Here is a 15,374-nt window from a genome sequence, read left to right on the forward strand (position 1 = left end):
GTTATTGCTTTAATGGTTACATTTACATATCTCTGCAAATCTCCTGTTTCATTGGTATAGAAAAATAGCAGATACACAAGCTCACAGACACACACGTGTGTGCATTTCATTTATAGAGCAGATCGCTCAAACTGAACGCTCCGCCGTCACTCCTCCGTCCTCCCACGCTTGTGGATGAAACCACGGCGAGAGTACTTGCAGATTTGCCCAAAAGACGCCGAAACGAAACGTCATTTAGCCAACAATGGAGCAAGGTAAATTAGTTAATAAAGAAGCGCAGAATTGACGAGTATCATCATGCACTTTGCAGCACTGTGTGTAACGGGTTGATGTCAGCAAAGAAAAGGTAGAACGCAATGCATGTTTTGACTCAGGGGCGTCAATTGGGTATGGCAGGGGTATGCAGCTGCCATACCCTGGGTCCAGGGGGGAAGATAAAAGTTAGTTCTGAATAAATATGAATCCATGAATGTCTCTTTGTCTATCTGTGCTGGTTACTATGTTGGTAAATTACAGTAAAATAACTACAAATGCAAAGTTTAACAAAATGGACACTTTAACAAGGTATTATGCAGATTACCCCCCCCCCCCCCCCCGGACCCCCCTGCGGCTTAACACTTTAAGAAAACAACAAGCACCCAAAACTTCCTATCAAAAAACATTTGATTCTAGTTTTTCCTTTTTTTCCCTGTAATGTAAAGTTAATGGGACACCAATTGCATTGCTCAATTATGGCAGTACCATGGGGTGCCCATCTTGGCACCCATCTTAAAATGATTAAGTATGTTATGGACAACATCTGTGCCAAATTTGGCGAATTTGCGAGAATCTGAACCAAACGGTCCTTTTATTGCCCTGGGGCCACCGACTAAGTCAGTAGTTTCTTCGTATTTGGATCTGGCTGTCCCCGCGGATAAGACAGCTCGACGTGCGGTAAACAGTCCACATGAGCACGGGTGGAGAAAGTTAAACCATGGCTAAAATCTACTGGTAAATATGCCATGGAGTTGTGGAATCGTTATCATTTTTACACCAGCAATGGCTAGTTTAAAATGTTGTTTCCGAAATGTTGACAGCAAGTGTGGAACAGCTTCCTTGTGCCTAAAATATAATGATATGCACGATCAACAACAAATAACCACGCCTACATTTTTACAGTTCTTTTCTTATTCTGAATTCTGATAAATAAATAAAGAGGGGGGGGGGGATTCACTTTGATGAGAGGTAAATAAAATCGTTTAAATGCGATGCATTTGTATTTGACTTTGTTATGTCTGACAGAACATTATGCAAGGAGGTGTAGTCTGCCCTTTGGTGTTTTAATATTTTCTAAGAGGCGGAGGGAACCGTGCAAGGCACCGACCAACTGCTCATCAGGAGCAGTTATAATTAAGGGAATACTTTAGCATTTTCCATTTATTTATCTATTTGTTTACTGATGAAAACCGAAAACAAAGGTCACTCTTGTCTTTACTATTGTCAGAAATGACAGTATCCTTTCTTTTTTTTACAGTGCAAGCAATATTATCTCTTTCTTGTTTCTGTTTTGCTGATATTGATATTGAGTGCATAAACATAATGCATAAACACGATGTGAGGCAACAGCAGCCCAGTAGTAACAGGAAACAGGAAATCAAGTGTTGAAACGGCCTGCCTCAGAGGATGTGTAGGACCAAGTTTAGTAAGAAATAGTGCCACTTTCAACCTATAGCCTCATGAGCCATAGCCTCATACCGGTATGCTTTCAACCCAGGGGCATAGTTCCGCCGATTTAAAACAAATCCAATACGGAACTAAAACTTCCTATGTTTGGCCGCTAGTTGCGCTAGCTGTTTTCCCCCTGCGAGGTACCAAAAATAATTTGTCTACATTGGACCCCATTCGTTTTCCCCTTTGATTTTCTAACCTTAATAAACGTTGTCATAAATACTTTATGGTTCCTGTCGCTAGTGAAAAACTCCATTTCAATCACCACGATAGGTGTTTTGAGCAAATATGGTCCCATTTATGTTAAAATTGATGATAAATTTGCGGGGGGAGTGGCCAACTAAACTGATACTAGCCTGCTGTGTTCTTCTTCGTGTGCTTTATTCGGGAGGCTCCGACTAGAGGCCTGCAACGGGAGCGTACTCCCGCGGGACCTGCAGGACCCGTCGCCATATATTGCGGCGCGGGCGATATTTTAATCTCCGCGGGCGCCGCAAAATCCCGCACTCTCCCGCAATAAGCTTATATCTATACTTTAGCAAGTGGTGAATATGTAGAGAACGTAATTTCCCCTGCTGAGCCTGAGGACAACACGCAGTGCAGCACGCACCTACAGCACGTGAACGTTCTCTTTCTCTCTCTCTCGCTCAAATCCCCCTCCCTCCCTCCCTCTCTCGTTTGTTCTCACGCTAACGGTTAATTGGTGCGCAGATATTTGCGGCGGCAGTGTCACTCACTATTTAGCCTAAATAACTATTTATTATAATATAGTCCCATCGCAATATAAACACTTAACCTCTGTTAACAACCCCTCACAAATGCTCCACTAGTCCTGTTGCTTTTGGATCTCAATGGATAGCCTAAGATACAAACGTCAACGTGCCTTCTTTAGCAAGTCAAGATGTGAATAGAGAACGCAATTCCCCCTGCTGAGGACAACGCACCCACATACAGTACGTGGACTGGAGTCTCTCTTTTTCTCCACCAAGTTCTCTCTCTCTCTCTCTCTCTCTCTCTCTCTCTCTCTCGCGCGCGCGCGCGCCTCTCGCTCTCTCCCTCCGTGTGGCTCCGTCGCTCGCCCTCTCCCTCTCTCTTTCTCTCATTTGTTCTCACGCCACCGTCAGTCAGTCACAAATATGCCCATCTCATCACACACACTTTTTTTTTTGTTTGGTAATTGCTGTTGGACAATTTGTTTGATGCGGGTGGGAGCGGCGGACAGGAATTGTCCGCGGGCGGTCAAAAATGAATTGCGGGGCCTTTCTAATACTTTGTTGTTTATAACTGTGAAATTATTCCTTGGTATGCCCAAAACTCAAATAAAAAGAGTATTAAAAAAAAAAAATGAATTGCGGGCACGGGCAGGAGTGGTCAGAAATCAAGCGGAAGCGGGCGGGAGCGGGATTAAAAAATCTGTCCCGTGCAGACCTCTAGCTCCGACCACATTCTCCCATGTATCCCTGCGGTTCCACGTGACCGTTGGCAGCCAATAGCATTCCTTATGATTCCTGGGGTACCATTAAAACAATGATGGCGACACCCATACAATACAAGGGACAAAAAAACATCAATTTTGCAGCATAGAGACCAATGGCGTTCATATTTTTTTACAGTCTATTTTTCAACCTTAACTATATCTCCATGGTTTGCAAAGAGCACACGTCTCCCTATAACCAGCATCTCTCCGGGTCTAGTCAGCTCAGTAGTTGGGTCAAAGATGGCAGTTCCGTGACCGTGGAGAGCAAAGGTCTGTTTCTCAATGGATTTGTCATCTAGGAGGGTTATTAAACAAATTTGGCCGGGGTGTCTTTTTTAAAATGGCTGGGAAAATGTTTGACAGCTAGGGTCTTTTCAGTCTCATTCACTTACACTATAAAGGAAAAAATTACTCCCAAAAAATCTGCTTTAAGTGGGATGTGAGGGGTCAAACTAGGGGTTTTTAATTATTCTGAATCCATTGCAAGCATTTGTTTTGCATGAAAAACATTCCTTGGGCTAAAAACGGACCCCAATAGGCTGTGAAAATGTATGACTCATCACTAAACCATCGTATTGTGGGGCCATTTCTTGCCCAAGGAATGTTTTTCATGCCAAACAAATGCTTGCAATGGATTCAGAATAATTAAAAAACCCTAGTTTGACCCCTCACATCCCACTTAAAGCAGATCTTTTGGGAGTCATTCACTTACCATACACTACACTATAAAAGAAAATATGACTCCCAGAAAATCTGCTTTAAGTGGCATGTGAGGGGTCAAACTAGGGTTTTTTAATTCGTTATGTGAAAATTGGCCAGTTGGTGGCGCTAAATGGGACAGATCCATGTTGATGACATGACTCTGGAGATACTGTGTACCGCTTTGCGTGATTTTAGGCCAAAATCTGTAGGAGCAGTGTCCAAAAATGTGTTTTGCAAAAATCAGCCTGATGGTGGCGCTAGAAGAGGGCCATGTGAGAAATGAGGGGTGGAGGACTGACTGACCGACTGACTGACAGCCGGTGGAGGTTTTTATAGTAACTGCGACCTGACGGTCGCAACTTTAAGACGTCTCAGGGCGACAAGCGACCTCGCCCTAAAGGGGGAGGTCGCACCATGTCTTGGCCCTGGCCAGTGATGTATATTGGACCAGTTACCCATATATGGAGATCCATGTACTGTAGCCTATATGGAGATGTGCTGTGAGACCCCAAACATGCTTACTCAGTCATTCGTTATGTGAAAATCCTATGACATCTATCACATCTGACATCATACATACAATCCCTTTTATGCCCATACACGGAGATCCCTGTCTGAACAAGCCACACAGATATGGGCTGTCTTCCTCCATGTATGGGCATTCCCAGTGTTCCCATATGAATGTCAGATATGGGCTTCTTCTTTCGTGTATCATCGTCCTTGATGATTGGTTGGCAACATTTTATATTGATGACATCAGGGATCTCCATGTATGGGCATAAAAGGGATTCTGTTAGAGTGGTTCCCATGACATCACAGTGATGTCAAAGCGTGATGTCAGAGCGGCAAACCCATAGACCGTAAAAAACTAAAGTGTACACGTCCAGACAGACAGACAGACAGACAGACAGACAGACAGACAGACAGACAGATAGACAGACAGACAGAGTCAGCATGTGCCGTTCCCGATTCACATATTAAACTGCGACCTTCGGTCGCAATGAATCAGTATAGCAGCAAGCTGTATGTGGAAGACTTGCAGAAAGACAGCGAAGAGAGGATGTGGTCAGACAGAGTAGCATAGATCAGTTTAGTACCAACAAAGCGTGCCACTTTCTACCACAACTATAACTCTGTGGGCTTGAAAAGCAACCAGCATCTCTGCAGGTCTAGACAGTACAAACACCATCTGAACAGAGAGAATGTTCAGCTGCAGTATGAGTATGCATGTAAGGAGTTATTAAGGCTACAGCCGTGGAAACTGCTGTCGTGGTGTTTACCTTGTAAGCAAGGGGATCTCAAAAACACACAAGCAACGCACGCACACACGCACACACACACACACACACACACACACACACACACACACACACACACACACACACACACACACACACACACACACACACACACATGCATGCACGGCTGAGTGCCTTGATTTTATATATATATATATATATATATATATATATATATATTTATTTATTTATTTTTATTTATTTTTTCATATATTGGAGGCTTGGGGAGTAAATGTAATCTGAGTATTCCTGAAATCTTCGAGTGATCATATTTTCTTTCACTCAGAACAGAAAAATAACGGCCGGTAGAGAAGGGCTCATTTTAAACATGATCTGGAGTTACAGTAGATCAGACATGTCAACATTAATGAGTTTGACATACACACATGCCATGGGCATCCAGGATGTTAACATCAACTCAACCCGACATGGGGTTTGAACTCACAACCTTCCGTAAATCAGGCACAGGCACTGACCGCTACACTACAGCAGTCACACATAATGTACCAGTCATTTAAAAAAAAGGTTTCATGTAATGTACTTGACACACTGAATGCCTTCTTTCAAAATGATATAGCGCCCCCCCATTGGCCAATTGAGGTGGTTTCAGTGATATTTGGACTAACCCTCTACAGTAGTTCATCGTGAAAATTTGACTTTGCATGTATGAGGCAGAAGAATAATTTACATAAAACTGCAATATTCATTGAATTATTAAAAAAGAATGTTTCAATTTACACAAAATCTGATCTGACAGATCTTTCGATATTTGTCCAAAGTTCATAGATTATCCCAAGGGGGAAATTCAAGCCGTTCATGTAAACTTATGCCTGTTTAAAGTTTGAATTTTCAAATGCTTCGTATAGCGCCCCCCCCCCCCCCCCCCCCCCCCCCCCCTTTGGCCAATGGGAATAAGATTGGTTTCAGTGATATTTGTACTAACCCTCTACATCTTTGCCAAATGCCATGATCGTGTCACTTTGCATGTATGATTTAGAGGCAGGAGACATAAAACTGCAATATTCAGTGAATTATTAAAAAATAATGTTTCACTTTAAAAGAAAATCTTCCGAGACAGATCTGACCGTATTGGTCCAAAGTTCAGGTAAAAAAGGTTTTGTGTGCGTGACGTGAAAATCCCAGGAGGATATAGATTTTTACTGTTTTTCAAATAATTCAAAATGGTGGGAGTACTAAAGGTCAGAGGACAAAAGTCAGAGTGTAAAAGTTGTTCAGCATGAGGAGAAGCATATGTGTGTCCAGGTTTCATGGCTGTGCGTCAAACAGAGCATGAGCTATACCTGTTCAAAGTTTGCATTTTCAAAGGCTTCCTACAGTGCCACCCTTTGGCCGATTGTTGCGAGCTTTGTATTTTAGCCGTTTGGCATAGTCCTCTACGATACTGCTGAGTTTTGTAAAAAGCAACTGCACGGTCAAGCCACTAGAGAAAAAGTGGCGGAAGAATAGTAATGATGATGAAGTACAATATCAATGAGTGGCCTTTGCCACTGCGTGGCTTGGCCACTAATAACAATACCATTATGCAAAATGATGTGGGAGTTGTTAAAGTTACAGGATACAAGTTATAGGCCTATATATTGATGGCCAAAACGCAAAACCTCCTATCTGAAAAATTCACTTTGTTGGGAAAATGAAAAAGAAAATGAGTGTTTAACATTAAAACCTATCTACTATTTCTAGTCACATGACGTTTTTGGCAAAATGAGGGGCAGAACGATGTTGCAGACAGACTGACCATGTGCAGCATAGCCTGTTGTCCTCATTTCAAGTGAAATCCAAAAATCATTACATTTGCAGATGTGCAGGAGGTTTTGCGTTTTGGCCATTTAATTCAGCGCAAGTCTGCAAGATCACACTGACACACTGACATGAGTGTGGGAGACAAATAGATTTGTGGACATGACAAAAAAAGTATTAGCCTTCATTCAAGGGTACTCTGTCTCTCTGTCTCTCTGTCTCTATCACACACACGCACGCACGCACACACACACACACACACACACACACACACACACACACACACACACACACACACACACACACACACACACACACAGAGAGAGAGAGAGAGAGATGGCCCTACATTGCTCTCTGTCCACTCGCCCCTTGCAAGGCCAGTTTTATGCCAGTTCTGACGCGTATACGACTGTCATGTTTCAGGGTCCTCACAGAAATCACAGTGATGATGACTCGATCAGCTCAGCAGAAGGGTACATGCCAAAGTGCCCATGTGCACGCATCCAGTACTGTATATCTTGCATAAACTTAATGCATGAACATATAGGTACTATCTATCGATGTGAAACTGGCTCCTGAAAAGCACCTGGCTTATTTACATTGAGATCCTTTTTTTAACTTGTATAACATTGTATAGACAGATATAAGACAAAATGAGAATGCATGTGACAAGTTAACGCTATAACCCTGGAAACTGCTGTTGTGGTGCTTCAAATGCATCAAGTACAACTGATATATCTTTCTCGCCTTTTTCTGCTTTGCTTGCAAGCATAAACGATGCATGAACACAATGTGAGGTGACTGCAGCCCAGTAGAATAACAGGAAATAGATAGGCATAGATATGAAACTGGCACTATAGCAGCATGCTGCGTGTGGTTGTGTAGAAGACGTGCAGAAAGACAGCAAGGGAAGGATGTGGGCACACAGAGTAGCATGTAGATTAGTCAGAGATTGAGACACTTTCAACCTAACTAACTCTGTGGCTTTACACCTGCTTATATCTGCAACCAGCATCTCTGCAGGTCTAGACTATACAAACATCATCTGAACAGAGAGAATGTTCATCTGCAGTATTAGCACGTAAGGAGTTATTAACGCTATAACCCTAAAAACTGCTGTTGTGGCGTTTATCCTGTAAGCCAGGGGATCTCAAACCCGTTTTTATGCCATGAGTGACGACCACATGTTAAGGTTATTATAGTAATTCATTAAAAGTAGGCTGTTATTGTAAAAAAAAATTAAAAAAAAGGAAGAAAAAAGAAAGAAAGAAACAAAGAATCTATAATGGGAAAAAAAATGAATTCATATTTGATTGTTATCCTGTAGCTAATGGGCTAACTAAACCAATTCTCTCTCTCTCTATCTCTCTCTCTCTCTCTCTCTCTCTCTCTCTCTCTCTCTCTCTCTCTCTCACACACACACACACACGCACACACGCATGAACACACATGCACGCACGCATGCACGCACGCACGCACGCACGCACGCACGCACGCACGCGCACACACGCACACACGCAGACACACACACACACACACACACACACACACACACACACACACACACACACACACACAATGCACATTGTGAGCTTGTAGATCTGTTATTTCAATCAGATTTTTATACATTTCATACTTTTGAAAACTTGTGAAATGAGACCTTCTGCAAAATGGCTACTTCGACTTTTAATTGTAACACAGTATTTCTCCACTGCAGTATTTATACTTTTTAAGTTATCAACCCACAGTATGCACCTACTGATGTTCTGCTTGGGTTGTTGCTTTCTGCTTAGTAGAACATTCCCTCCACTCAGTTATTCTTTCAATTCAAAGGAGCTTTATTGGCATGAGAAAACATATGTTTATATTGCCAAAGCAAGTTTCAAAACATAATAAAAAACAGTTGAAAATGGGGAACATAAATATGGTATCAGCTCTGTATATACTGTGCAGTATGTGCAGTAGGTCTGGATGCCGTTCAATGGTTTATAGACCTTAGGGTGGTTGTATTCCATTCTCTAGCCTTCTTTTATCGCAACAGTTCACAAATCTTGCTGCTGTGTTCGCACATTTTTGAATTTCTCCCATGGTATGGGAGTCTTTGGTCATTGGTCATGTTTACAAACTCACTTTGAGTGTGCATAATCTGTGGTAAGTATGTGTCTCTGATATCTTGCTATAGTGGGCAGATGGCAGGAGGTTAGTGTAGCTCTGTTTCCACCACGTTGTACGTGCAGTGGGTGCATAGCCTGTCTTCCCTTGGAAGTGGGGTCTGTCTGTGGCGGCCTTTCTCTATTGCAAGTTCGCTGAGTCTGTACCTAGTCAAGGCTTTCCTAAGTCACTGCCTCCAGATTGTCTGTTCGAGATGCAACCCCCGCCTGAAAACCCTCATAGACCAATCAGCTGAGATGTCATAACAGATGACATACCCCCTCCTCTGTTCAACACCAGCGACAGTGGCATTTGTTGAATTTCGATCCAGTGTGACGAAGGAGCACTAAAGAAAGATGGAGGTGATCAAGAAGACTGTTGAAGACGGCTTAAAGAAGACTTTTGAAGACGGCTTAAAGAAACAAAAGCAAGGATTTGAGAGTGAGTGGATTAACAAGCTGAAAGGTGAATTTATGAAGAGTTCTGTGGCTTCAAATACATCTATCATGTTCATCCTTATGTTACTAGAGTATTTTGTAGAGAGGAAGTTTGACTGTCCTTGTGTTGGAGACTGGACGGATACACTGTCAACGTGTGCCTTAATGGTCCTTCCTGCCTTCATGTGCTCTGTCCTGATGCTGATCTTCAAGTCCAAGGACTTCAAGCTTGGCGAAAAGTACTCCGTGTTCATCACCGCTGCCTCCTGTAGCACCCCGGCCTTCATTTGGCTGACTTTGGTGTTGCTCGATGGCCGGTACGTTAGTTGTGCCATGACGAACTGGACTGGTACATATAAGAAAATAGAAGGATCACAAATACAATGGTGTGATCCAGGTAAGGACTGTCTCAAGGTCATTCAAAAACTAAAAGTAAAACAGTCAATCTCAGATGACGAAGATTGTAAAGCCCTGCTTGTCGCCCGATCACAGGGGTTCTTCGTTGCATCACAGGTAAGTTCAATAATCTCCATACTGTATATTATTTAGGATCAGGGGATGAATTTCCCCTGCATTTCTGATCTTGTTGCAGAATTTAGTTTCTATGTACCAATATCTGGAACAAATTCCCGGCCAAGCCCGACAGGGCATGAGCCACTATTGGAATTGGCATTATTTTTCTTCTGCCATGTTTCGCAGCCGTGCAGTCACTTTTAATGAAACTTGGCAATATGGTAGAGGGCTATACCAAACTGTGAAATGACACTTTGAACAGGTATAACAAAGAAATAAATAATATGTCTATTAATAAGAATCATATCAAGTTTGCTGCAATAAATAGGCATAGGCCTATACTGTATATATGCCATTGACAGTTAAAATGTTTAATTGGCCCTAAAGACCACAGCTACTGTGGCTGCCTGGGAAAATGCTGTTATTAGGTTATTTTATAATTTAAGCCTATTATTATTATTATTATTATTTGGATAATGTAGAACAACCATTAAAACACATCATAATCATTTAAAGTTTTTGTATCGTGATCGGACTCGGATTAGGCTATTTGTCCTACGATGGTGTTGCACGCTGAAAATATCAGAGCTACAGCCTCACAACACGTCACAACTCGTCAGGTTGTGAGCTTGTATGTCTGCCATTTAGATATTCAGAAACATTGTCGTACGGCGAAGGCTCGAAGCACATTTTCTCCAGTTTTGCAGCGCCGTGTACGGGACTTCTTGATTCGCTTGGAGTCGGAGTTTAGTTTAACTGTTATGACAAACAGAACCATGCCGGAACCGGTTGAGGATAATAAAACAGGGATACAAACTTATATGGGTCGTAGAATCACTTGGATAGGAGCATCACAGCAATGGATTAAGTGCCAAGTGATGAAAGTTGGTGACACGATGCAGCCAATTGCTTGCGCCATCATGACATAAAATTAACAAAACAAAACATGTTTGCATATTAAGGTTGAATGAGATGTAAACGCCCAAATCATACTGTATATGAATTGGTAGGCTACTCTGCGACCGCATCGCACAAGCAGTTCCCTCGCGCCCACTTTATTCTTTTTTTTTTTTTTGGCAAGCCCTCTTAACTCAGTTAGCGCCGGTCGACTTTTAGATCGACTATCTCACTATGGAGTTCCCTGCCAAGCGACTTTAATCGACTTTTATATAAAAGCATTGTTTAAGCTTTTAATTTGGGTTAATAGACGAAGCGAAATGGTTAGCTTACCTTCGGCTAGCATCAACACGTAAACCGTGAAAAAAAAGGATACGATTATGACGTCACCTTTAAACCATGGCTTCCTGTTTATATTAGCCTCTGCTAGCCGCTAGGCTCAATGCAAACCATCCGACCCTCACGCAGCTTCACTAGGTCGGATTTTCATTCGGAAACTTTCTGTGTGGCATCTGTATACGTTCCGGTGCCCATACCGATGGTGGTTTTAGACGATCAAGCACGAATTGAACAGTATTGAGCTCAGATGGCGGCCCGCGGGTCTCCCATTCATGTCAATGGGGATCGATGTCATCGTCCCATCCTTGAATGTTGTGAACCTTGGTTTTAAGTCTGCATGAGTAGATATAGTTAACTATAAAAACAGTAACAGATTGCATCTGTGATAAAGTGGAAGAAGTGCAGCGCTATAACATAAACCAATGTAATTAGAGCACATAGACAGCAAAGACACGCACACTCAAAGCATATCCCAAGCAGCTGAGACGCTCATGTACCCATTTACTCCCAGATAGCTTTGCGCTTACCCACAATGCAACGCAAGATATCCAAGATGCCGCTATTTGCGAACTGGCTTATGAAACGTCATTACACATGTGCATCTCCTCATGCCGAACAACTTACACACTCTGACCTATGACCTTTGACCCTTAGATCTCCCACCATTTTGAATTATATGAAAAACATACTGTATATCTGAGCTGACTTGATTCCGCCCCTAAAACATGCATGCAAAGTCACATTTTCATGAAACTTTGGGGTATGGTAGAAGGTTAGTGCAAATATCAGTGAAACCAATCTTACTTCAATTGGACAATACAGTAGAGCATTGGAAAATGTATAGTTCCTTACATCAATTGGTCCCTGAGGAAGATCTTGCGTTGATGCTCCTGTTTCATCGAACAATCTACAATGCATGCTAAAAATTAATGCTCCAATATGCTATGGTCAATTTAATAACATGCTTTTAAATCTCCCTACCTCAGTATGCAATTGTTTTTAACCTACTATTTCCCTATGATGTTTCATTTTATTTCTTGTTGTTGTTCTGTATTTGTATGTCTTAATTGTTGATCTTTGTGTTTGTATGTCAGGATCTGCATTTCTGTGTTGTTTTTGAAGTGTTGTTCTGTATCTTATTTTGAAGTAATGTCAGAATCTTCATTTCTGTGTTGTTTTTGAAGTGTTGTTCTGTATCTTATTTTGAAGTAATGGTCTTGTGTTTCCTGTCTTCCATTGTAGTTGTTACCCCTTTTGTCTCACCTTCCCTGATTATTGGTTGTATTTGAATCACCTGTGTCCCAGCGCTGCGGGAACTAATTTACAGTAGGGGGTGCTGTCACGCGCCCCGTCTCGCGAAAATTTGGCGGTTTTTATCGTGTTTTATTCGGGTTTCCGCAGTCTATTTTTTAGCTAAATGTAACACAATCGGGAACGGCTTTCCTTACATCTCCACATGCACCATCCAGCAAGATATAGTCTGGATTTCTTGGTACCAACAGACAGTCAGACAACAAGTGCCAGTTTCATAAAATCATTCAGTTCCCAGAGCTTTTCAGTTAATCTACTTAGTTACTTTACACCACTGTCTGCAACAGCAAGCATGATGGTTCCCAAACTTTTTAGCCTGTGAACCAAGAGACATTACTACCCTGTACCAAACAAGTAGTGAAAATAGCAGATCTACAAGCTCACAACGAGTTGCTTCGCACTGCGTTGTGACCCATACAACGTGTCCGCCGCATCGGTCCCGATCCCAGTGTTAGGAAACAGCTGGTTCTGGTACACCATAGCCATTAGCCACTAGCTAGCCCAAACATTAGCCAGGCAGCACAGCAGCATAACATAGCATTCATCATTACAAGTCTATATAATATAGCCACGACTCACCAGTGAGGACGCCAGGGCTAGCAGAGGGCGATGTTTAATGCCTTTATAGCCTAGGTTGTGTTGTCTTGGTGTTCTGTTTATATTCCTTTATGCCAGTATTGTTAGGCTATAATTCACCGAGTCCATGACGCATGTTACGCACGGAGAGACAGACGCTCAGACAAGTTAAAAGGGAAGTCCTTTGAAAGCCATTTCCTCTCTAAACAGTGCCCAGAAGCACATTTCAAAACAAGAGTCTTTCTTTTTTTTTTGTCTATACAATCGATCATTCAACACATGTTTATTTTGAAATTGTACTGGAAATAGAAGTAGCCAACAATAGCTCCTACTTCACGCCACTGATGTCAGAGCCTCTACTTGCCGATCGGCAATATTTTTCCCCCAACCCCCCTTTAGGGGGTGCGGTGGGGGGTGCGGTGGGACGTGGGGGAGGGGGTGCGGCCGCACCTCCAGCACCCCTACTTCCCTCGGGTATGCTGTGTCCTGTTTTCCCCAGCCTATCCATGTGTTGATTGTTTTGAGTTCACCTGTGTCTAGTTGATCCCTGTCTATTTAAGTCCTGTGTTTTCTTTTGTTCTTGTTGGATCTTAGTTCCATGTAGAGTGAGTTCTGTCCTGTATTTGATTCTGTTATTACCTACCTGCATTTTGGGAAGATCCTGTCTCGTAAAATAAACTCTAAGTTAACGATAGTTCTGCCTCCTGTCGCCTGCTTTTGGGTCCACCTCCGTACTCATTCCTGACATTGTAATCTCGTCAGCATTGCAAATGAGGGTGAACCTCAATGCTCTTTTCGAGAAAATAAATAAAGGTTTCAATCAATCAATCAATCAAGATCGATTGAAACATTATTCCAACTAGAAGAAGTGCTCTTCCGAGCACAGGTCTCCACCAGGCCACGCGTCCTGGTGGTGCTATAATAGGACAATGTAAAAAGGGTGACATGTGTTCTTCACCAATCTTAGACCTTTCATGGCGCCACCATGAGGCTGATTTGAACATTTTCTAGTGTAATTTCTTCCTTGGCCTTTTGCGAATGTGCGTGCACAATTTCATTACAATTGCACGCTGTGTTTGATTTGAGGCATTTTGTTCGAAACTGATCAATCCTGCAAATTTTGGAGGCCAATCTGTCCCATATGCCTGTAGAGATACTGTGTACTGATTTGTGTTAATTTTGGGTAAAATCTGAAGGAGTAATATCCAAAAATGTGTATTACATAAGTCGGCCTCCTGGTGGCGCTATAAAAGGCTGATGTGAAAAATGCAAGAAAGGGTTTTTCCTTGGCCTATAGGGAGTGTGCTTACAAAGTTTGAAACTGATCGGTGGAGTTATAGGTAAAACCACAAATTGGCCTGTTATAGCACCACCATGAGGCTGATTTCAAAAATTTGAAGTGGCATTTCTTCCTCGGCCTAGTGGGAACGTGTGTGTGTGTGTGATTCCATGTTAAGTGCACTCTGCGTTAGTGATTTGAGGCATTTTGTCCCAAATGGACCAATCTTACAAACTTTGAAAGCCAATATCAGCCAATCAGGATGGAATATGGACAATCAGACAGATCTGTGTCGTTCACATGACTATAGAGATACTGTCTACCGATTTGCATGATTTTTGGACAAAATCTGTTGGACTAGTGTACAGAAATTGCAAACATTGGCCTCATGGTGGCGCTAGAACAGGGTCATTTGAAAAATGTGGGACAGAGGTTCTGAATTGGCATCCAGGGAGTGTGTGTGCTCATTTTGGCAGCGACCGGGCCAACGGTGCCGGAGATTAGCTGTACACAAACTCAGAGGACGGACGGGCGGATGGACGGACGGACGGACGGACGGACGGACGGACAGGGGCGAAAACATACTCTCCCCCTGCCTTCGGCTGGTGGAGACAATAAACAATTTAACTCATTAATTATTACTTTCACAACCTAACTGTCTATAATATTTGTGTTCCAGTGGGGGGGAATAGGCTTAATGGTGGTCATCTCTGTGGCACTCGCAGTATCTGCATTCATTGAATTCCGGGGAAAGCCTGTGACTGTGAGTACCAAGAGAACGATGTGTTTTACACATTTTGGGAGAAACATTCCTCAACTTCAGATTCAGATTCAGATTCCTTTATTTACCATTGTGTATCACACATAGGAATTTGCTTTGGTAACATACAAGTGTGCATTCAAATATTTTTTTCACAAATACCATGAAA

This window comes from Nannobrachium achirus (genome assembly GCF_963921795.1).
Source record: "Nannobrachium achirus genome assembly, chromosome: 7".
NCBI lineage: Eukaryota > Metazoa > Chordata > Actinopteri > Myctophiformes > Myctophidae > Nannobrachium > Nannobrachium achirus.